Here is a 25058-nt window from a genome sequence, read left to right as displayed (position 1 = left end):
GGCAAGTTTATTTGTATAGCACATTTCAGCAACAAGGCAATTCAAGGTGAAAACAGAAGACGCGATGACCCGTGAGGCGGGTTTGCGAAGGCGGAGTTACCTTCCTCTGGAACAGCAGCAGCACGGCGTCCATGATCCTCATGATGAGGTGTGGAGGCTTCTGCAGCTTCCTGACGGGTGGCGATGTCGGCCGGTTTGATGGTCTGAGCGGGAACATTTTACAGACAGACAAACAGAGCCAGAGAACACATCAATAAACACTGGGACTAATCTCATATGTTTCTGAAGAACTTTGCAAAAGTCCAGCTTTTATTTCTCCAGGACAGTTTATTTCTAAAGCACATTCAAAACAACGCTAAGTGGCCAAAGTGCTGCACAAAAAGATAAAGGCAAAAATACAAGATACGATAAAACTAGTAAAAAAAAAAAAAACGTTCCAGTGTCCCTGTCCGTCAGTGTCCTGTTCGATGTGAATCAGTCCCAGTTGAATGTGTGAGGCTGTCAGCTTCTGTTCTATGTTCCAGTCCTGTGGTCTGGATGCACATCAATCTAACAACAGAAGTGGGCGGGACTTTCACTGGAGGATTACAAAATTGAAAAATCCAAAATTTTTCAAAACTGCGAACAAACTTTGTAGACATTGTCACAAAGAAGATTCATGTAAAATTTTTAAATGAATCCAAGCAGCAGTTTCAGAGAAGATGTTTGAAGGGTCATGACTGAAAGGACAAGATTCCAGATACAAGCGGTCGAAATGAGTTTCCTCCGTAGTGGGGCTGGGTCCACCCTTAGAGACGGGGGGAGGAGCTCGGAGTAGAGCCGCTGTTCCTTCACATCCAGAGGGGCCAGCTGAGGTGGATCACACATCTGTTTCAGACACCTCACTGAGGAGGTGTTCCGGACATGCCCTGCCTGGAGGAGACCTTGGAGGAGACCTTAGGGAAGACCTAGGAAACGCTGGAGAGACCATGTCTCTGGGCTGGCATGGATGGATGGATGGATGGATGAAGAAATTGTTGACAAAGATGAAGGTGACAAAGACGATGCTGGACTTCCCAGTGACCCATGGCCCATTGGCCGGTGAGATAAAAGAATAAAATAAAATACAGTAAAACTAACAGCAGTGCATGTGCATGTAAACACATCAGCTCCGACGATTACAATTATCTGATTACTCCCAGTCATCAGATTTACTGGGTTTGATATGTTCAGGGACTTCACCACGTGGTCAGTGGTCAGGGGTCAGAGGTCAAAGGTCAGTTGTCAAGGGTCAGAGGTCAGGGGTCGACCCACTGCCTTCTGTCTGTGTAAAAGCGTACCTGTAGTGCCTCCTCTGCTGCCGCCAGCGCTGGTTTGGCTGCCTCCAGTTTGGATTCTGCCATTGCTTTATCGACTTCTATCTCATCCACGATGATCTGGGCTTTGTCCTTCACCTTCTGCACCTGCTGCTTCACCTGAACACACACACACACACACACACCACACACACACACGGCTGGTTACGACCTTTGACCCTCCCACATCATGTGCATCAGACAGGACGCTCCACATTTAGTGTCCATGCGATCATTCACACTGAACTGACTACACTGTGGGAAATCCTGAGGTGGGGTTTTGTTTCTGCACCTTCTCCTGCAGCCTGGGCTTTGACCCTGACCTCCTGCAGGACCACGTCTGCCTTCTCAGAGGCGGACAGCGAGCTCCTTTTCCTTCACGACCAGCTGTTCTGAGAGCTCAGACACCGACTGCTCCGCCTCCATCAGTTTACTCAGACCTAAACGACGACACATTATGGACCAAAACACATGACACACTCGTCCAGGTAACAGGATGTCATTTTGATGTCCGATCCGCTGTCAACAGTTCTGCTCAGTTCTGATGGTCACATGATTAGGCGCATTTCCACCGCAGGAATATTCGGGGTAGGGTTATGGGGGCGGGGCCATTGATGCGAGTTTCCATTGTAGGAACCGCCCACCCCCCCGGATCAAATTACAGGAACCTTACGGGTCTAACCGAGTCCCTGTTTCAGGGTAGGTACTCCAGACGGCCCTGAAAACCCCTGGGCGGAGCTTAAAGGTTTACTGGATGCTGACTGGGTAGACTCAGAGCAGGAAAGGAAACAAGTGGCATTTTTAACCCTTAACGACCCAAATATCCACCTTTAACCTAAACCATCTACTGATCTAAACTGTTCAATACCTGTTGATCCACTAATCCTAATGAATTTCACTGAAAAAAAAAAAAAAATCCAAGATAGAGAGGATAATATTATGATGGTGATAAATCACTTAAGGAAGGTTAAATAGACAGAAAACATAATTTAGGAACTGCCCACAAAAGTAGCACTGGGTCTTTAAGGGATCAAATACATGATAACTTTATTCACCCTTAGATGCATGAGTGGGTCAAAATGACCCCGTCAGGTTGTTTTATTGTAATGTATCTTTGTCATGAAAATGTGTTATTATTTCATATTTTAGGTACTCCTCAAAAAACATCCATGGAGTTGGATCAATGACAGTGGATGGACACATTGGGTTTGTATTCAGTTAATGAGAGATTTGCTGAAAAAGTCACTTTTCTTCAGTTTTCTGTGTTTCTGATATAATAAACTGCACCTTATTGCACTGCTCTGCAGAGCCACTCACTCGCTCTTGCACAAGCCTCTTTGCACCTTGCACTTCACTCTCCTGTTTTTGTTCTGGACTTCAGTGTGTACTGTGTTTAGGTTAGGTTAGGGCTGTAAATGTGCCATTATTTTATGTAGGTATTTTAAAGCCAAATTTTAGACGTGTATTTTACTTTATTTTTTAAATTAGCCTTAGATTTCAGTCGATTTTAATGTATTCATTTATTTATTAGTTATTTATTCTATATTGCTATGGCTAATACGGGTCCTCAGTAACTAGTTTTGTTCTTTCTCTGTGATGGAATAATAAATAAACTCCTTTGAATCCTTTGAATAACCTTTGAATTTACTCTGAGCTTAATGAATATCTACATGATCAGTGGATTAAATATTGGAAAATACCTGATTTTCACTGAAAAAACACATAATACAGAGGATAATATTATAATAAATGGTGATAAATCACTTAAGGAAGGTTAAATCTAAAGAAAAATTCCTTTGGAAACTGCCACATAAGTACCTTATGGGTTAAAGCCCTGCAGACGACGAGTAGTAAATATTAGGAATTGGGATATCGATGGATTTTTTTAATCAAAAGAGTAATTTATAGGTGGACCGACGCAGATGTGCAGCCACTGCTTGGACTCTAGGGCCAAATCGGTCGTGCAATGATCGCAACTAATTAATTAATCTGCAGTGCAGACACGGCAGCCAAGTGGGGGGACGTTCGTATACACTGACCCCCGTCCCCCTTGTACCTCCAAGTTCCTGCGGTGAAAACACGTCTGCTGTGTCCGTGTGTTACCGGTCTTCATGCGTTCTGCCAGCGTCCCCACATGAGCGATCTTCTCGCTGTAGATGATCTTGTAGCTGTTGATGAAGGACAGGTAGGATCTCGGGGTCACAAACGTCTGACGCCGAAAACGCTCAAAGTACTCGGAGCATTTCTCCGCCACCAGGTCCTGAGGGGCAGATGGGGTCACGTGATCAGCACCGTGAACATATTAAGAACACGCAGATGGTCACGGGGTGGTGAGGTCTACCTGGAAAGTTCCCATGGTAACCACCATGCTCTGCTTCACGTCGTCCGAGCAGCGCAGATCCTGGTACTGAGACAGGAAGTGCTGCGAGACGGCCACCAGGGCGTCCCGAGGCCAGCGCTGGAACCAGTCCACGGTGCAGCCAGAGATCAGGCCCGGGAACTGAGGTCAAAGGTCACATGGTCACATTTAATCCATTCTGTCCATTCACTCATGTGTCTGGTCATGTGACAGCATTAACCTACAAAGACTAATATTACGAAAGGCCTAGATTTATTCCCTCTGACAGGAGGCATTGTGATCACTTTGCTTTGTATGTTTGTTTGGTTTGTTTGTGTTTGTTTGTTTGTTTGTTTTCATCTTCAGTGTAAAACTCTTCCACCCATCTTTCCCAGATCTTCCCCACAGATAGGCCTAGGCCCTGGGACCAGCCCAGTCCATTTTGGTCCCAGTAGGACAAAGTTCAAGGTCACAGCAAGGTCACAACATCTACAGTTTTCCATCTGTCATCACTGAGACATTTTCCAAAATTCATCCAAAATTCCAAACGACTCCGATTCTCCTCCAGTTGGATCCACCTGTAGCTTAGAACAATCTCTTGTATGTGGAACTAAATTGTCCACATCCACTGTGGAATGTGGACTCTGTGGACATTTACACTGAACACTGAAAATCCCATTTCCCACACATTTAAAATTAGAACTCAACTAATATTGATGTGAATTGAATCTAATTGGACAGACACATGACTGGGACCAGATTCAACTGTTTCTGTGTATGGAACAACCTGGAAACTGTTGGATTTAAACAGAAACAGTGGATCCACACATGCACAGCGTTCGGGGTGAAGGGGGAGGTTTGCATTTTCTGAACACTTGTTTATGTTGTTTTTGCAATAAGTGTCAGAAAATGTTTCTTTCTTATTCTTTTGCATCTTTTTCCAGGAAGAACTTAACTTTCAATATCTGTCCAATAATTATCATTATTATATGTAATAAATGCTTAAAACAGGGTGTTATAAAAAAAAAAAAACGGGTTTGAACTTCATATTTATTATGAAAAACCAATTGTAAATTGAAACTTTCCTCTGTTTTCCATGTGTTCAAATATTTGAGTTTGTCTAGATCATTGTGTGTCCATGTTCTTCTTCTTTTGGTTCTTTGGTGTCATTTGGATCCTGTTGATAGTCTGTGTTCACTTTCTGTCTAGTTGTAGACAGAACCCTTCATTTCACTGACAAAAACATCCATCATTTGATTCAAACACACACGCTGCATCTGTGTATGAACTGGAGAGATCTGCACAGAGATTTACACATATATACAAATATCATTTGTCCCATCTACCGTTAAGTTTTGAAATAGCCTGTAAATGAGCTTGTCAGGAACAATGTACCATTAACTATGATGCCTTTTTTTAAAAAACTGTATTTATTGCATTTATTGTACTATGTGAGACTGATTATTTTGGTGATATGTGAGACAGGTACACTTCTGCTGCAAATTAAATTGCCCTTCAGGGACATTAAAGATTTTTCAATTCAATAAATTATACATTTGCAGCCAAAATACAACTACCAATGTACGACACAAACCAGAAAAACAGTGAAAAAAGAAAACTCCACAAAAACACCCCATAACAACACTATAACTATTATATACAATTATTTACATGAATTCATCACTAAAACACAGTTAAAACCTCGCTAAAACTGCTGCTAAAAGTAATAAAAATCTCCCATGTCTCTCTCACTGACTGCACTCTGCTGCTCTCTGCTCCACCCAATTCCACCCCTCCCCCTCAGCCACTGCAGGCCTCTACCCTAAAGAGTTATAGACCAATAGAAAGAACCTGATCTAAGCTAACAGATGATGTGCCAATATTGCAAACTGTTCATGAGTCACAATAATTTGAATGACACTAAATTGTGGCGCCAGAGACACGACGGTCCTAAAAGCGTTCATTTAATCAGTGTGAGTGAGAACAAAGCTCTAAATATGAACATGTGATTTACTGAGCTGGTTTCTGACCTTTAAGGCTCTGGTGCGGAATTTCTCGCCAACGGGTGAGAAGCAGAGGACGACATGTAGGTTACTGCGAACTCTGGACAGGAAGTAGTCGTAGAGGTTTTCTGGGGTCGGGGGTCGGCGGGGGTGCTGTTTCTTCATGACGGGGATCAGATCCTGCGTGATGTCGTCCAGTTCGTCACGAGCAAACAGGTTGGAAACTTCGCGCTGGCCAGGACGTTGTTCATATACTCTGAAGAAGAGGCGGAGTCAAACAGGAGACGACCTACGGGACAGCGAAGGCATCGTGTCCAGTCTGGATTTAAAGCTCACCCAGGAAAGCCTCGTCTTTGATGTCGTTGTCCGTGAACAGGAAGGTGACGCCTTTTCCCTGCTGACCGGCGATGCGGTACAAAGCCTTCAGGTCCTCCAGCAGGTTCGAGCATCCATACGACCTGGAGACACGGGAGTGAACATGATGGACGGACATGAGTGGGTTAAAATGACCAGTGTTAAAATCTGTGTGTGTTTATGACACTTTTGTCATTTTTGAGTGAGTGTTTGACTGAGTCTTCTGGTTTTGCTGCTGAATGAATCAAAGGTTTAGATGTAATTCCATTGTAAATGAATGCAGGTCATTTTGACCCACCTATGGAAGCTTACAGTAAACAAACAAACTAAAACTTCATAAAATGTATTATGTAGGTAAGTTAAAACTAGGGACGGGTAAAAAAAATTGGTTTAATCGATTTTGGATCAATTTTTTTTTAATTTTGTGTAACTGATTAATGGCGGATGAGATCGATTTTTCAGAGCAAGACCACGAGTAAATGACCCGGAAACCGCCGATGCGGAAGCGCGGCCGGCTCCGTCTTGTGAGCCCCTCACGGAGTCTTGGTTGTGCTTGTGACGGTTCTGGTGTGGGAGGGACACGGAGGAAGGGTGTGGAAAACCCCTCAGTGGGAGAAAGGGTGTGGAAAACCCCTCAGTGGGAGGAAGGGTGGGGTAAACCCCTCAGTGGGAGGAAGGGTGTGGAAAACCCCTCAGTGGGAGGAAGGGTGGGGTAAACCCTCAGTGGGAGGAAGGGTGTGGAAAACCCCTCAGTGGGAGGAAGGGTGGGGAAAACCCCTCAGTGGGAGGAAGGGTGGGGAAAACCCTCAGTGGGAGGAAGGGTGGGGTAAACCCCTCAGTGGGAGAAATGGGTACCCATGGAGGTCCTTCTGGCCCAAACTGGAACCTGTAGTGTGGGGGAACTGGCCGGCAGAGGTGGGTCGCAGAAGCCCGCTGTTCTAGAAATATTAACTTGGATCACCTGTGGCTGAGGGTGGAGTTAGAGGAATAGTAACGCTGAAATCACGAAGCTCTGCCCACCCTCCCCCTCCAGTGCGTTTCTTGTACCAAGGGCCCAACATGAGTCTGTTTCGGGGGGCAAACTGGTGTCAGTGCCCCAGGGTGACAGTAATGAGCCTTAAGGCTGGAAACAGCAGGAATAAAACAGAGGAAAGAAGAAGAAGTCTGATCTGATCCACTGGAGAAACATGGACATGTTTGGTGTGTTCGTTTAAACACACGTTGAGTCTGTTCGTTAACACCGTTTGAGTCTGTTCGTTAAACACACGTTGAGTCTGTTCGTTAAACACACGTTTGAGTCTGTTCGGTAAACACACGTTTGAGTCCTGTTCGTTAAACACAGGTTTGAGTCTATTCATTAAACACATGTTTGAGTCTGTTCATTAAACACATGTTTGAGTCTGTTCATTAAACACATGTTTGAGTCTGTTCATTAAACACGTTTGTGTTCATTATTTCAGAGCAGATTCTACTGTTTCTGCTGAAATGTCAGATTATTTCCTTTCTAAAATCAGTATTGATTCTGTGTTGCATAGCTGCAGTAGTCAAATAATCAAGTTACAACTCATAATTGTACTTTGGTGTCACTAAATGAATCCGAATCAATCAGTTAACACTGAATCAAATCGAATCAAATCACAATTAATCGATTCAGAGCTTATGAATCGAAATCGAATCGATTAAGGAAATTGGCCATGATACCCAGTCCTAGTTAAAACATTTAATGGCATGACGTCAATAACATGTTTCTGAGGAGTAACCTAAAATATGAAACAATAACACATTTTCATGACAAGATATTACAATAAAACGACCTGACGGGGTCATTTTGACCCACTCATGCATCTAAGGGTGAATAAAAGTTATCATGTATTTAAACCCTTAAAGACCCAGTGCTACTTTTGTGGCAGTTCCTAAATTATGTTTTCTGTCTATTTAACCTTCCTTAAGTGATTTATCACCATCATAATATTATCCTCTCTATCTTGGATTTTTTTTTTTCAGTGAAATTCAAGTATTTTCCATTTTTATATTACTGATCATGTACTTTAATCATCATGCTGAGATTACATTTGAGGGTTATTAGAAAAGAAAAAAAAACAGAGAAAACCGGAAAAAAGTGACTTTTTCAGTCAAACCCCTAATGAACTGAACATAAACCCAGTGTGTCCATCCACTGGCACTGATCCAACTCCATGAGTTTTACTGGTGAATCAATGTTGTAGAAGATGACGGTGTTTCCACGGTAACTACAGAGCCTCTGAACGTCCAAATGGGTCATATCTGATGACCATGAAAAGATGAAGAACTGTATGTGACACCAATTATTGACATGGACTGTTAGGATTAGTGGATCAACAGGGATTAAACAGTTTAGATCAGTAGATGGTTTAGGTTAAAGGTGGACGTTTGGTCTGTAAGGGTTAATGTGAAATATAAGTTGTCTCTATATTGATTCCAGTCAGAAGAATTGGAGTTGGTGATGCATAAAGGTCTGAAAACGGTTTTTAAACCCCATTCTGACATAAGTTGACGGTTGAACCCGGTGTCAGAGTGTTAATGGAGCGGTGAGATGTCAGCAGGAAGCCTCAGACCTGGTCAGGGTGATCTGGAACGTCTGGTATCCTGCGATGAACGACGCCAGACGGGTCAGACTCTGCTTCCCGGACCCGCCCACCCCGCCAGGAGGGCGTTCCCCAGAGGGGTCCGCAGGATCCGGGAGATCCGCATCAGGTGTGTCATGGCGTCCTGCGGGAGAACCCAGACACAGACGCATCACTGTCATGTGTTGTGTTGAATGATGTCTGATGTCATCTGATGTTCGTCCAGCGTCTCGTCTTTTCTACCTTTGACTGTTTCATCACTTTTTGGTATATTTTTGAATATTGTCATTGTTTTTCTGTATCATTTTGTGCAGTGGTTTTATATATGGCATTTCTTTTGCACTTGAAGCATTTGCTGCTAAACACAAACAGAGCTGCTAAATGTGATACGTGTGGTATGGTTGAGTTTTTCTGTGTTTGAGTAGTTCTCTGTAGTTTTGTATATTCTTCATATATTTTATGTCATTTTGTGTTATATATTTATACAATCAATAGAGGTTTTTTATACAGGGATATTTGTTTATACAGTCTTTTTACACTTTAAGTGTTTTTGCTGCTAAACAGAAAAAGAGCTGATCAACTGATTTCATTGTTCCTGTAACAATGACAATGAAGACCTATTCTGTTCTATTCTATTCTATTCTATTCTATTCTATTCTATTCTATTCTATTCTATCCTATTCTATACTACTCTACTCTATTCTACTCTATTCCATGCCATTCTACTCGACTATATTCTATGCTACTCTGTTCTATTCTATTCTATTCTATTCTATTCTATTCTATGCCATTCTACTCTACTATATTCTAAACTATTCTACTCTACTATATTCTATTCTATACTGATTCTACGTATATTCTATACAATTCTAAGCTATTATATTCTATTCTACTCATTCTGTGCTATTCTATGTATTCTACTCTACAATATTCGACACTATTCTACACTTTTCTATTCTATCCGACTCTATTCTATTCTATTTATTCTATTCTATTCTATTCTATTCGATTTAAATTAGTCGGAGTTGTGAAGACACACAATTGTGTAAAATAAACTAATGAATAATTTACCTCAGATCCATTAACTAAGCCTGTTTGGAAAATGAAGCACATGTAACATAACGAGGGAAAGTAATACAGTAATAAATACTGTATAAATCTACTGTACACACACCCAAACCTGGACTAACACAAGTGTGTAAATCTATGTACACACACCCCAAACCTGTACTAACACAAGTGTGTAAATCTACTGTACACACACCCAAACCTGTACTAACACAAGTGTGTAAATCTACTGTACACACACCCAAACCTGTACTAACACAAGTGTGTAAATCTACTGTACACACACCCCAAACCTGTACTAAAAACTACACACAAGTGTGTAAATCTACTGTACACACACCCAAACCTGTACTAATGTAATGCAGTATGTGTTCCTTATTTGTCTGGTGGAAAATATGTTTCATACTTTGTCCAAACGTTGAAACTGATAAAACTGATAGAATAAATGACCTTGAAGAAGACGAGGTCCATGGCTCCGCCCCTCACCGCCTCATTGTACTGCAGCTGGAAAACTGACAGCCGCTCAGCCAGCGCGTCCAGCGGCGGAATTGGCTCATACAGCTGTCAATCAAATCACAGTGGGTTTTGAATTTCACACGTATTAATATGTCAAAAACAAATACAATGTTTTTAAAAAACCATGTAACAGCGCTGACTTTCGGAGCTTCCAGTTCCACATCTTCAGGTTCATCGCCCGTCGCCTCAGGAGCGTCGCGCAGGCAGTCCACGAAGCAGCTGTTCCACTGAGCGTGCTCAGTCAGGTCTTCCCATGATCCTCTGCTGTGATCTGCAAACATATAAACAGCTCGTTAAAGCCGACAGTGAGAAGAAACTGAAGGGAAACGCAGTGAAGGGGACTACGCGCCCACCTTCTCCATGATGCGACTGAAAGTTTCCCTGTCGCTGTTGCTGATGAAGCGGTCTGAGATCACTCTGCTGCATTCGTGGTGAAACAGAGCGGAGAGGATCGGTGGCGAATCGCAGACCTCCGACTGCCCGTTAGGATGCCCTGAAAACACCCACGCCAAATCAGACCAACACCATCGAACAGAAGAAGAACCGACAAATGACAAACAGCAGAGAAATGGAGGGTTTCCCATCTGAGGTGTGTTTACTGTAGCACGGAAACTGAGTGTCTGACAGTGGTTTTACAACTACTTTATTTATTTATTTACCTGCCAGATTCTGCTCAGGTCTCTCAGGGTTGAAGATGTAGTGAAACTTAGCAGGAGACGTAACATCTGAGAAAAACAGAGTATTACATGGAAAGATGTACAGTCTAGGAATAGAATAGAGCAGGACCCCATAGAACAGAGTAGAATAGAATAGAATAGAATAGGACACAGAGACTAGAATAGAATAGAATAGGACACAAATAGAATAAATAGGACACATAGAATAGAATAAAATAGAATAGGACACAATAGAATAGAATAGAATAAAATAGAATAGGACACAATAGAATAGAATAGAATAAAATAGAAGTAGGACACAATAGAATAGAATAGATAAAATAGAATAGGACACAATAGAATAGAATAGATAAAATAGAATAGAATAGAATAGAATAGAATAGGACACAATAGAATAGAATAGAATAGGACACAATAGAATAGAACAGAATAGAATAGGACACAATAGAATAGAATAGAATAGAATAGGACACAATAGAATAGAATAGAATAGAATAGAATAGGACCCAATAGAACAGAGTAGAATAGAATAGAATAGAATAGAACAGAATAGAATAGAATAGAATAAAACACAATAGAACAGAATAGAATAGGACACAATAGAATAGAATAGAATAGAGTAGGACCCAATAGAACAGAGTAGAATAGAATAGAATAGGACCCTATAGAATAGAACAGAGTAGAATAGAATAAGACACAATAGAACAGAATAGAATAGGACACAATAGAACAGAACACAATAGCACAGAAGACAATAGAATAGAATACTCCAGGTTTTACTGTCATTACAAAAGTACCACTGTACAGTGCAAATCAAACGTTGGCTTTCTGTTCTGTAAAGTGTCCAGAATAAATACACACATCAATAATAAGAACAGTCAAGAATAAAAAGGTAAATATAAAATGGATCAAGTACAAAAAAAACACTACACACACACTAATGCCAGACCAGTGTTAACAGAAATGTGTAGGCTGTTCAAGGCCTGTGTTCTCCAGTACAGTAAATATGTATAAAGTGTGTGGTGTCATTGTCCTGTGTGTGTGTGTGTTCCAACAGCTGTACAATCTACACTTTCCATTCTAAAGTGTCTGTGTTTATTTGCCGTTGTTTGGATTAGGAGTCAGTTGTTCTACACCCGTGTAGACGTTACCAGGTCAGTGAATACTCCACCTTGGCCTTGATGTTCTGCCACACCCGTCGGGTGGTGGGGACGAGGGCTGGCGGCGAGCCGACACACCTCAGGAGCGAAGCCTCTCTCTGAGCAGAAGTACCCTGGGCCACGGTGCCAAAGATCTTATCGATGGAGGAGTTGGAGGGCAGCGTGCAGTTGAAGATGGAGAACTGCCTCTTCAGACGCTGGGGGATGTCGTTACGGCCGCCGCCCGGGTGGATCATGGCCGCCACCAGCTGGTAAGGGTTAATGTGTGCATTATTCTGTGTCCGTTTACCGGCGGGTCCGTGTGATGGGAGGCGCTGGTACCTGAACGTCAACCACGGTGGTGAACTCTCCTGGACGATCCAGACTGTAGAAACCCCCTTGCTCCATCAGCTGACGCACAATCTCATTGGTTATCTGGAAGACAGGGGGCGGAGTCAAAGCAAACATCATTAGGGAATATTTAGTGACACTGAGGTCGGCCTTCACATCACAGTATTTAGAATAGAATAGAATAATAATCATACATTTTATTTATAGGCGCCTTTCTTGGCACTCAAGGACACCGTACAGTAAAACAGTAAACAGGAGAGTATAAAACAAGCAATAAAGCAGAGTAAAACATAAAAGGCAGGTTAAAAAAATTGGACAATGCAATTGTGTTCACAAAGAGAAAGAGGTCTAAACAGATGGGTTTTGAGTCTGGATTTGAAGAGAGGAAGTGAAGTGGTGTTTCTGAGATCCGGTGGCAAAAGGAGTTCCAGAGTCTGAGAGCAGAGCCAATGAATGATCTGGTCCACATGGTGGTGAGACGGGCAGAGGGAACAGTGAGGGGGATGAAGGAGGAAGATCTGAGGGTACGAGAGGGAGGGGCAACATGGAGGTCAGACAGATATGGAGGGGCGGGGTTATGGAGGGGCGGGGTTATGGATGGCCTTGAATGTCATTAGAAGGATTTTAAATTCAATCTGGAACTGAACCGGGAGCCAGTGGAGCTGTTGGAGGACTGGAGTGATGTGGTGAGTGGAGGGGGGTCCTGGTGAGGGGAGGGGGGTCCGGGGGGGGGGAGGGGGTCCTGGTGAGTGGAGGGGGTCCTGGTGAGTGGAGGGGGTCCTGGTGAGGGGGTCCTGGTGAGGGGAGGGGGTCCTGGTGAGTGGAGGGGGTCCTGGTGAGGGGGTCCTGGTGAGTGAGGGGGTCCTGGTGAGGGGAGAGGGTCCTGGTGAGTGGAGGGGGTCCTGGTGAGGGGGTCCTGGTGAGTGGAGGGGGTCCTGGTGAGTGGAGGGGGTCCTGGTGAGTGGAGAGGGGTCCTGGTGAGGGGAGGGGGTCCTGGTGAGGGGAGGGGTCCTGGTGAGGGGAGGAGGTCCTGGTGAGGGGGTCCTGGTGAGGTGGAGGGGGTCCTGGTGAGTGGAGGGGGTCCTGGTGAGGGGAGGGGGTCCTGGTGAGGGGTCCTGGTGAGGGGGTCCTGGTGAGGGGAGGGGGTCCTGGTGAGGGGGTCCTGGTGAGTGGAGGGGGTCTTGGTGAGGGGAGGGGGTCCTGGTGATGATGTGAGCAGCAGAGTCTGAACTAATTGAAGTTATGGAGGGATTTGTGTGTGAGACCAAAGATGAGAGAGTTCCAGTAATCCAGACCAGAGGTGACAGACTGTGAACAAGGACAGCAGTGGTATGGGGGGGGGGGGGGTGAGGGAGGGGCAGAGGCGCTTAATGTTACGTAGGTGGAAGTATGCAGACCAAGTGATGTTATTGATGTGGGATTGAAAAGACAGAGTACTGTGGAGGATGACCCCCAGACTGTGAACCTGTGGGGAAGGGAGACCGTGGAGTTGTCAGTGGTGAAGGAAAGTTGTTGGTTTTGGATAAAGTGATTTTGAGCCAACGAGGAGAACCTCATTTTTGTCACTGTTTAGTTTGAGAAAATTGGAAGTGAACCAGGATTTTATGTCTGCCAAGCAGTCAGTGAGGGAGGAGGGTGGGGGGTGGAGGTGGGTTTGCAGGTGAGGGAGAGCTGGGTGTCATCTGCATAACAGTGAAAGTTGATATTGTATTTCCGGAATATATTGCCAAGGGGAAGGAGGTAGATGATAAAGAGGAGGGGCACCAGTACAGACCCCTGGGGCACACCTGAAGTGATGGGGAAATGGTGGGATGTGACGGATTTGATCTGGATGAACTGAGTGAGAGAACAGAATAGAATAGAATATCCTTTTTTGTCATTGCGTTCAATGCCACTCCAGTCAGTGCAACAATACTAACCCTTTAAGTACCAAAGTTGCCAATATTGCGACAAGAAACATAACTGAATGAAACACAGTGTTTTGAAATCTTGGTTATCAAAACTGAACATTTTTTGAAAAAAGAAAAAAAATCTCAGGCTCCAAACAGCTTAATAAATATCAATATGTCAGATAATACAAATAGTGCAAATATAAATTACAAAAACTAAAAATAAGATACTAAAATAAAATAAAATATAAAATTTTACCAAAAGTAAAATAAGAATACAACTAAAAGTAGAATAAAATAAAAATAGACATAAAATAACAATAGACACATTAAAAGAAGTAACAATATTTACCAGTATGTCTATCAATGAACTCATGTAAAAATACATAAATGCATTGTTATTAGAAGAACAGAGGGTTATTGCACGGCTTATTGCACATAACTCCCATTCTCCAGGGTTACTGCACATTCCTGGGAGTGAGTGTGTGAGGACACAATGAGGGACGTGACCGTCCAGAACAGCGTAAATGTGTAAGTGTGTGATGCGTGACCCCACCTGGTCTCCCCACTCGTGATCACGGGCATGTTGATGTCATCGATGAACACCGTCATCCTGCGTCCCGCCGGCGGCCCGTAGGTGGCGCCCACGCGTTTGTCGATGTAGCTCTCGATGGTTCTCTGGAACATTCCGGGCAGCGTCGCTGAGAGAAGTTGAGGGTCTTGCTGAGGTGGACCTCTGGGTCCAGTTTACTGGTGTAGCCCTGCAGGGGACGCCACACATGAACCGGGTTAGTGTTCAAACTCCAGACCGACAGGATCTGTGTTTTCTGTCTGTGAACAGCATCGACTGAAGAACTGCTGATGTTTGGAGCTGGAGATCAGATTATCACAACCGACCAGAGCAGACCCTGGACCTTTACAGTCTGTGGAAGACATTTATCTCCCGTCTGGTGGGAAATCATCCATTTCCAGTCACTTTTACTGATCGACTGGACATGAGTTACAAGGGTTTTTACATGGATTCAGCCAAATTACAGCTACACGTTTACTTTGGTCTAAACCAGGGGTCTCAAACATGCGGCCCGGGGCCCAAATGCGTCCCGCCAAAGGTTCCAATCGGCCAGTGGGATGAATTTGCAAAGTGCAAAAATTCCAGTCAAGGCTGTGCAACTCATTTTAGTTCAGGTTCCACATACAGACCAATCTGATCTACAGTCAAAAAATAACAGCTGAAGAACCGACAAAAAAGAACGACGCCATATTTTCTTTCTCGGTTTGATGTCAAAAAAATAATATTACACTATATCTTCTATAAATAATGACAACTTCAAATGTTTGTCTTAATGAAAAAATAACATTAAATTATGAAATGTTTACATTTACAAACTATCCTGTAACAATAAAACGTGAATAACCTGAACAAATATGAACAACCTGAAATGTCTACAGAAAATTAAGCACAATTCTAATCATTTTCTTCCTGTTCCTCAGTGTTTAGTGTCTTTGTAGATCTGATCCAGAATGCACATGTACTAATGAGAAGTTGAAGTATAATATTGTTAAACTGCACTTATTTTTCTAAAGAAATTTCATTTTTTCAGGTTATTCACATCTTTTTTGTTTGGATAGTTTATAAAAGTAAGTATTTTCATAATTAAAGGGTTTTTTTTAGCACTAAAACAAAGACAAAAATTTGGAGTTGTCATTATTTATAGGTTATTATGCTTATTATTTTACTGGTCCGGCCCACTGCAGATCAAATCAGCTGAATGTGTTTGAGAGCCCTGGTCTAAACCACGATCATAATAATTACATTGAACATGACTGACACACATTTTATGCCTATGGTTTAATTTTCATCACTAAATCAAATGAAGTGAATAAAATAGGCTGTAAATCAGAGTCTACAGGAGTGTTTTCTATGGGTTTCATCTTCATACAGTGTCTTTTACATTATTTATGTGCCCTCTATCAATAATTTAAATCCATGAATACCTGTCTGGTTTCTTCCAATTTCACTCAGAAAAATAACAATGAGCCTTTAAACCAGAAATAAATAAATCATTTGACATTCATCATGATCATATTTTTGGGTGGTATCGTCCAGACCTAAAATGTTACTACATAATAATCATATGAAAAGGATTTTATGATAGAAATACCTGCACGTTTTATGCCCTCTGCTTTGTCATTTATTATTTGTTTGATATTTAATTCCACCTCATAACCACATAATCAAAATTGCACACAACAGTACATACATATTATACAAATTGTTGCTCTAATTGTGTGTGTATTAAATATATTTAGAACTACGTATATATGAATATTACAGCTTTATATACATATGTCTACATATATACTCTCTGTTTTTTAATAGTATTGATAATTTCTTTCCAGCTACTTTAATATATTTGCATGGAGCAACTGTAACACAATAATTTCCCCTGGAATTAATAAATATTCTGATTGTGATTTCTGCGTCTTTGGACTTGTTCTAGTCTGGTTTTAGTTACATTGTCATACCACTAGGGGCGACAACAGGCAGGCCATTACTGATACATGGATCAGTGCTGCGAGTCAGGTCAAAAGAATGCACTTTATTTGCGGGGCGGGTCAAATAATTCCACAAAGCAGGACCCGTGGGTTGAAAAAACACCCGACCATGCCACTCTCAGACAAGGAGCGGGACATGGAGCTTCTTAGGGTCCATTCTTCTTCCATTTGTTCACGACATTCCTTATTCAAGATTTGACATAGATTGCACTTCTCTAAAGTTAAACTTACAAAAATATTCCCTGACATAAACCCTATCTGTGACAGATGCAAGCAGGTCCAGCAACAACAGACCACATGCTATGGTCCTGCTCCAAACTGACCCCTTCTGGAACTCTTTTTTTGATTTCATTTCCAAGGCTTATGGGTGCCGTATTCATCCATCTCCCCTTCCTGCTGTTTTTGGTCTTATTTCATGCACAGGTGACTCAGTTCCTTCAGCTAACCTACAAAAAGTTGTGGCCTTTGCATCTTTGTTAGCTAGGCGTACCATTCTGTTCCAATGGAAGGACTCATCACCTCCAACACACGACCATTGGATCACAGACATCATGCTCAACATAAAGTTAGAAAAAATTAGGCACACTCTAAATAACTCTATCAATTCATTTTATAAAATATGGGAGCCTCTTTTACACTGTGTGAATTATGTTACCTGGCCTGGAACTGTAAAAACATTTTAGGTGTTTATATTGTTATTGAGCTGTTTTTTTTTTTTTTTTTTATTTTATTTTCTTTCCTCCTTTAACGGTACCAGAATGCACTGTCTTGACTGTTTTTATGCGTGTCTTGTTTGTATTGCCTTTTTTATTTTCCTTGGGTTCTGTTTGTTTGTCGTGTCCGGTGTCAGTCACTGTATCATGAATACATTGCTTGAAGTTATGGATGTTATGCTTGTTAAATGAAAGGTTCTGTAAATGTTGAAAAGTTCTATAAATAAAGTTTAAAGAAAAACAAACACCCGACCCGTGCATCACTACTTGTGATGGGTCACATTTCATAATTAGGTGATGGATAGACACAGGTGTGGATTGTTTTTGTGCTTCAGCTACAGGAGGATGGAAGTTTACACAGTTAAAACAAATAAGGAGATATTATTCGATAAGTAACGTCCACCAGGACCCCGGGAGGTCCGCAGGTGGTTGCTTGTCATATCCATGTGAGACCTGGATCATGACGGTCTTGGCCGTTCCCTGTTCTCCGATCAGCAGCACAGCCTTCCTCTGCTTCAGGATGGTCTGCATCAGGAAGTCCGTCCTCACGTTGTCCACGTTGGGGACCAGGATGGATGAGTAGTCTGGGACGTGGTCTTTAGGGTAGACGTACTCCGGGACCTGAATGTTCACATGTAGGTCAAAAGGAGCTGCAGCACAGAACAGCTGACACACAGACTGACACTGGACTGGGCTCAGACCTTATTGGACCAGTGCTCCCACTGGCCCTGGTCGCTGACGGTGAACTCAAAGATGTCTGGTCCTGGTCCTGGGTCTGGGGCAGGTCCAGTGACAAACCCTGATCCTGGAAACACAGAACATGTCCCTGATATCCTCAGAGGGGAACTTCAACTGTAACAGGATGGATGGACAGAAGGACTGGAACACAACATCCTGAATTCTGGATGCGAACGACCGACAGGAAACTGTCACAAACAAACACAGTCATACGAGGGCTCTGGACAAATACACAAAACAACATTCTGTCCTGCGTCTTTTCTTGCCTGCGGTGGAAAACAATCTGCATCTCAACCAACAACAGCTGCTCTAATGTACCTGAAACTTAAAAAAAAAACCCTCAGATCTAAATCATGTAACAGACACATTTATCCCTCTGTTATCCCGCCCATAAGGGTCCTTTAACCACTAAAAGTGCAGTCAGTGCAGTGTCGTCATACTGTCTAAATGTTTTTCATACAGGTGGTTTGGGACGTTTTTACATTTTTTGTATTTTTAGCAACTTGAGCCATAAACAAAAATTCCAAATACTCAATAACTGTCATATTTTTAAACCTTTAAATGCCATGTTTGTAATGTAAACAAACCGTATTTTGTGATGCAAAAACCACCCCACCCCCAACCCCCCGCCCAATATTCTACATATAAATTGTATCAGTTATTTTCTTTTTTTTTTCATCCTGTCATATGTCAGCAATTAACACCAGCATTGGTTCATATCCATTATAATTTTTGTTTTTACTGTAGGTCAAATGTTGAATACTAGAATGTGTCAGTGTGCATTTTGTACTCACTTGGTAGACGGGTGGTAGCATAGGAATGTAACACTGTTTACTGTGGGATGATTTTAGTGAATGGATCACAATTTTAAAAATCATGCGAAAATGAACAACTTTTGAATTCTGACCTTTTACAACATGAAGGGCAAAGTGTGCATAATATGCTCATCTGGATACCGGAAGGTTAATCAAGTCTCTTCAGCTTCATTACTACAGCAACAGCAGCTCGGGCTTATTGGTAATGTAGTATCTAGAGGCTTGACACTAATTCTGCAGTTTATATGTGTATATAAATAAAAGAAATGTGACTTGTGTGAAACATATGACCTTTTATGACAGGAGGTGCAAAGTGTGCATGATATGCTCATCCAGATACAGGAAGGTTAACAGTGTCATATTTTCTTGAGTTGTCCAGTGATCAAGCCATTTTGGGAACAGCTGTGTGAAAATTTGAATAACATTTTTACAGAAAAATTCCTTGTAAATGTGAAGCCCTGTATTTAGGAGAAATTTCCTTTGAGGACTGGACTCTGAAAGATAAAAAAAAACTGTTGTTAATGCTTTTGACAGCAAGTAAAAAGACTATCAGTAGAAAGTGGTTAAAGCCTGAAGCACCCACAAGGAAGAATGGATGGGCATTGTACAGGACATTTACATTCTGGAGAAATTGACACCTTATTTTAAAGGTGCGGGAGACTTTCGTGACCAGTTTTTCATTAAATGTGTCAAACCTCAGTCATATCCTCAGTATCATGAATCTGTAAGTCTGTCTGTCATTACTCACCTGAATCTCTTGCGTTACGGTGAACAATTTCAAAGTGTCATCCACCAGAAACAAACCATGTGTTTACAAACTGACCCGGGACATCACTCGGGCATCTTCGGAATTTTGTCGCAACAACACACGGAAACGTGGAAACGTCTGGAGGAATATGCAGAGAAGGAGGGGAGCTCCTGCCATCCTGATCATGTCTGTTCCAGCTGGCGCTGTCAGGCGGCTACACGAGCCTTCGCTTCCCACAATGCACGTCGTGACAAATTCCGAAGATGCCCGAGTCCCCTCCCAGCTCGTTTGTAAACACATGGACTGTTTCTGGTGGATGACACTTCGAAATTGTTCACTGTAATGCAAGAGATTCAGGTGAGTAATGACAGACAGACGAACAGATTCATGATACTGAGGATATGACTGAGGTTTGACACATCTGATGAAAAATTGGTCATGAAAGTCTGCAGCACCTTTAAGGGTCAAAGGGAATCTTTTTTCACTATTTGGTCAAAATGGACAAACTATGTTAAATTTGTAATGGATGTGAATTGAATACATCGGTGATGTGAAACATTTATATGACATACATTTGTGTTTAGGTTCACGTAAACATACGCACCTTAATGTCTTTTATCTTGTTGATGAATTAGCAGAGTAAGCCCTCTGCTACCGCCTACTTTTCTTCCTTTATTACTTCCGCCAGGAGGTATTGTGATCACTTTGCTTTGTGTGTTTGTTTGTCTGTTCTCATCTTTAGTGTAAAACTCTTCCACCCATCTTTCCCAGATCTTCCCCACAGATAGGCCTAGGCCCTGGGACCAGCCCAGTCCATTTTGGTCCCAGTAGGACAAAGTTCAAGGTCACAGCAAGGTCACAACATCTACAGTTTTCCATCTGCCATCATTCAGACATTTTCAGAAATTCATCCAAAATTCCAAACGACTCGATTCTCCTCCAGTTGGATCCACCTGTAGCTTAGAACAACCTCTTGTATGTGGAACTAAATTGTCCACATCCACTGTGGAATGTGGACTCTGTGGACATTTACACTGAACACTGAAAATCCCATTTCCCACACATTTAAAATTAGAACTCAACTAATATTGATTGGAATTGAATCTAATTGGACAGACACATGACTGGGACCAGATTCAACTGTTTCTGCTGTATGGAACAACCTGGAAACTGTGGAATTTGAAAAAAAAAAATAGTCGATCCACACATGCACACCGTTCGGGGTGCTTGGCGGAGGTTTGTGTTCGCTGAACACTTGTTTTATTTGTTCTAAATTTGAAAAAAATCTTGGATTAGCATCTTCTTTCAAAGTTGACATGTGGATATTGAATTGTACCCAAAAGGGAAGTTTTGTATAACTTCCTTTTGCAAATAAAGAATGGAAAAAAAATATTTAAAAAAAGGAAGGTCTTTTCTGTCTTTCTTTTGAGGTCTTTTCCTCAGCCCGTCGTCCAGACGATGCTTCTTGCTGCATTGTGTAAAGCTTAGATGTGCATGCTCTGGTTAAAGCGGCGCCCTCACCTGTATGAAGGCCACCATCTTGGCTCTGTCGTCCAGCTCCAGCAGTGCCCCCAAGGACCACATCACAGCAAATGCAAAGAGCCGGCCCACATTACCACGGCAACCCTGCTTCTCCTCCGGCGCTGGGAGCAAACCCTGAAAACGCGACAAACGTGAAATGAGAAACGGCACCAAGGTCAAAGTGCGAGGACAGAGGAGGGGGCGGAGTTTCACCTGCAGCAGGTCGATGGTCTGTCGGATGTACATGCACTCCAACACCTGCATCTTCGGATTCACGGCAGTCGACACGAAGTCCAACAATTCCTGCAAGACCGACGCAAACATAGTGACCCCTGTGTTTTCAGACTGTATGACATAACACAACATGTAGATTTGTGAGGCGGTGATGCAGCGGGGGATCACGGGAGCTGGATTCAAACCTGGTAGCAGCTGTCGAAGCAGAGCCTGAGGGCGTCGGCCTGTTGCTCCGGTAATGTCTGCAGCCAGTCCTGGAGGATGGGCCTCCAGCTGAGCACCGACGAGCTCATGAACACCATCCCGTTCCTGGACACCGTGGCCGGTGACGCGTTGTCGATGTTGTGAGGCTCGAACACAATCTGACGCACAACCAACCAGTGTCAGTGAACAGGAAGTGTTTACTGCGTCCTGGACCAGGTCTGATAATCAAGGCTCTCACATATTAAAGGGTTAAAGACACAGATCACTGCAGCAGCTTTAGGAAGACCTGACTGTACTTTATTATTAACACATCTGACTTGGCTCATCACAGTTCATTGTTGCATTTCACTGTTTAATTACGCAGGTATTTTTTACCAGTTCTGTTTTTTTATACTCATTCATTATCTATAACGTGTTTGCTCTCGTGTTCTATTTTTTATTCTTCTGTGGTTGGCAAAAATCAGTATTTTAATCAAAAGTATTCAGTTTGGATTCAAAAGTATTTAACCTGTATTCATTTGCATACCAGAAGTTCTTCTTAGTGTAATGTGTAGATTGTACCAGAGTAGCTGACTTTTTGTCCTGGGAGACCCACAAAAGAACGAACACGTGTAGCCATCAAAAGAACACGTGAATTTATGGAAAGTTACAAATGGGGCGGGTAGAAAGAACATGTGAGCTCATGGAAAGTTTCAGAAAATGTGGTGTACAAAAGTAGACGTGAGTGGAAATTTTGGACATTCTGGGAAATAACTTACATATTGTGGGAGAAAGTTACGTATTAATATATGATAAACTAATACTGGGAATTAGTTGCATATGTATATGTTTTGACCAATCCTGACAGACACCAAAAGACCTTACCCTATTGGAGACAAGCTGAAAAGGGGGGTTTCCGACGTGACTAGATTAATGTTCAAAATATGATAAAAATGGGTATGGTTTGTAGCTAAGCCCAACCCACTTTTGACAATATAAAAGTGTTCTCCCAGAGCGAAAAGTCAGTTGTTTCTGCAGATTTCAACTCTGTTTATTTTATGCATGAATAAACTTCATGCGGCTCGAATTCTGCTCGATCTCCGATTTTGACAGGACTCTGTGTGCATTTACTTGATGAAGCTCTGCTACATAGATTAGGGAGGACCGAGACATGAATTCAATATGCCAGAGGACAGAGTGGAAGAGCGTCAGAGGGACCAAAGATGTCTCCCACCCATGGCAGGAAATTTTATACAACATTTCTATTGTATTTTTACTGTGACTCATGCTGTTGCTACAATTTCCCAGTTTGGGAATATTTATCTATCTATAAGCCCGTTACATCCACACTAATACTCTGATCATCTCACTTAGGCTATGACTCAGGCTTTACAGATTGATGAAAAATTGGTGATAAAAGTCATACACAGCTTTGAGTGATTTGGGTTTTTATCCAGAAAACATGTTAAATGGATAGATATCAGCTCTGAAATTAAACTACTATGAGCTGTTTTTGTTCTCATTATATTTGTCCAAACAAATGGACCTTTAGTTGGACCAGGAATTAAAATGAACAAGAAACTGAAGAAAACAAGGGTGGTCTAAGAATTTTTTCGTGATTGCATATAGTTCATTTTTTTTACATTTAATTTCATGTTTTTGTGTATTTTACTCATTGTGATGCTTGTTTTCTTCATTTTTGTTCATTCTTATCCATGTGTTGCTCATTTTTGTTAAATTTAATGCTTGTTTTGTTCAGTTTCGTCCATTATGTTGTTTCTTATATTCATTTTTGTCCATTGTTTAGTTCCCAGTCCGACCCGGTCTGTTTCCATCCACTTTAATCCCATTATCAGTGTTAGTCCCACTGGTAAAACTTCCATTTCAGCTGAGTGAACATGTTTACGTGTACAGTTTTAGTCGGACTAATGCGATAATTCAGTTTTTAAGTGTCATGTTAATGTCCTGAGTGACTCATGTAACTGACACCCGGGGTCGTGTCGTGATCACCTTGCAGCACGGAGCCATGGGGATTCGGTCTCCATTGGCCAGCGTCAGAGTTTTGTTGTCGTCCAAAACTGAATTCAGGTTTTCAATCCAGATGGCGTCGACTGGGCCGTCCAGCACAATCCAGATGTGTTCACCCTGACAAACACAGAGTAAATACAAGCTCCCACTTCACCGTTACCTACAAATATACTAACAGTTCCAGTGTCCCTGTGTATGTCAGTGTCCTGTTCAATCTGGATCAATTCCCAGTTGAATGTGTGAGGTTGTCAGGTTTTTTCTCTGTGTTCCAGTCCTGTGGTCTGGATGCAGATTAGGGATGTAACAATTACTGGTATAACAATAAACCGCTGTAAAATCACAAATGGTTAGCATTACCGTTTAAATTCTAATTCTCATGATAACCATGTTTGATTATCGCACTTTTAGGGGAAAAAACCCTATGTAAAGATCTGCTTTTATGTCAAATATTTGAGTATAGTTCAATTTATTACAATTTTAATTTTCTATACCTAATATTTGGAACCAATATTGACTTTTAAAGTCTTTGAAAAGGTTTGTTAAGCATCTGTGTGTTATTTATGCAATAAACTATATACATTTTTCAAATCGGATTTTATATATTTTTTTGTGTTTTCTGTCCTTTTATGTTTTTATAGTAGGTTAAAGTGAAAAAAATAACAGACAGATGATATAGATGAAGTTGTGCTGAAAAACAGATCCAAACATGGGTATAGTAAACATTTGTTTCTATAGTATATAAAGGCCAAATCAAAAGGACTGAAAAACAGACAGAATAGACTCAGACCACTAAGGGTTAATATGTGAATGTTTCTGACACAGAAGGGACAGTGGGACTGTTATTGTATTTGGGTTTTTTGTTTTGTTTTTTTTTTAAATACAACTTGGCTCAGTTATTTCAGTGTGTGTATTAGTACTTTTTGAACATTTTGAGCACAATTTCAACAATATTGTGATAATAATGAGAACTGTGATATGAAATTTTCATATGGTTCCATCCCTAATGCAGATCAATCTAACCATAGAAGTGGGCGGGACTTTCACTGGAGGAGAACTCAAGTAATTCAATCAAACTCCATATATGACTTCCATCAGTGATCAATAGGAACTAGACCATTTACATGTTCTAAACCATCAATATATAGACCAGAAGAAGGAAAGGACATTTTTAAAGGAGTGATATTAGTCTTTTTTAACTGTTCTTCTTCCTTTTCCCTCATGTCCCTGTGGTCTCCATAAACTGTAAATGC

General features: G+C 41.8%; 1 pseudogene; it reads right to left on the bottom strand.

Moving 5' to 3' along the window:
- Positions 1-25058, bottom strand: part of LOC115411672 (dynein heavy chain 5, axonemal-like) — a 68679-nt pseudogene that overhangs the window by 11565 nt on the left and 32056 nt on the right.

This window comes from Sphaeramia orbicularis, chromosome 20 (assembly GCF_902148855.1).
Source record: "Sphaeramia orbicularis chromosome 20, fSphaOr1.1, whole genome shotgun sequence".
NCBI classification, from domain to species: domain Eukaryota; kingdom Metazoa; phylum Chordata; class Actinopteri; order Kurtiformes; family Apogonidae; genus Sphaeramia; species Sphaeramia orbicularis.
Note: the sequence above shows the minus strand (reverse complement) of the source record. Positions and strands in the feature narration are given on the sequence as shown.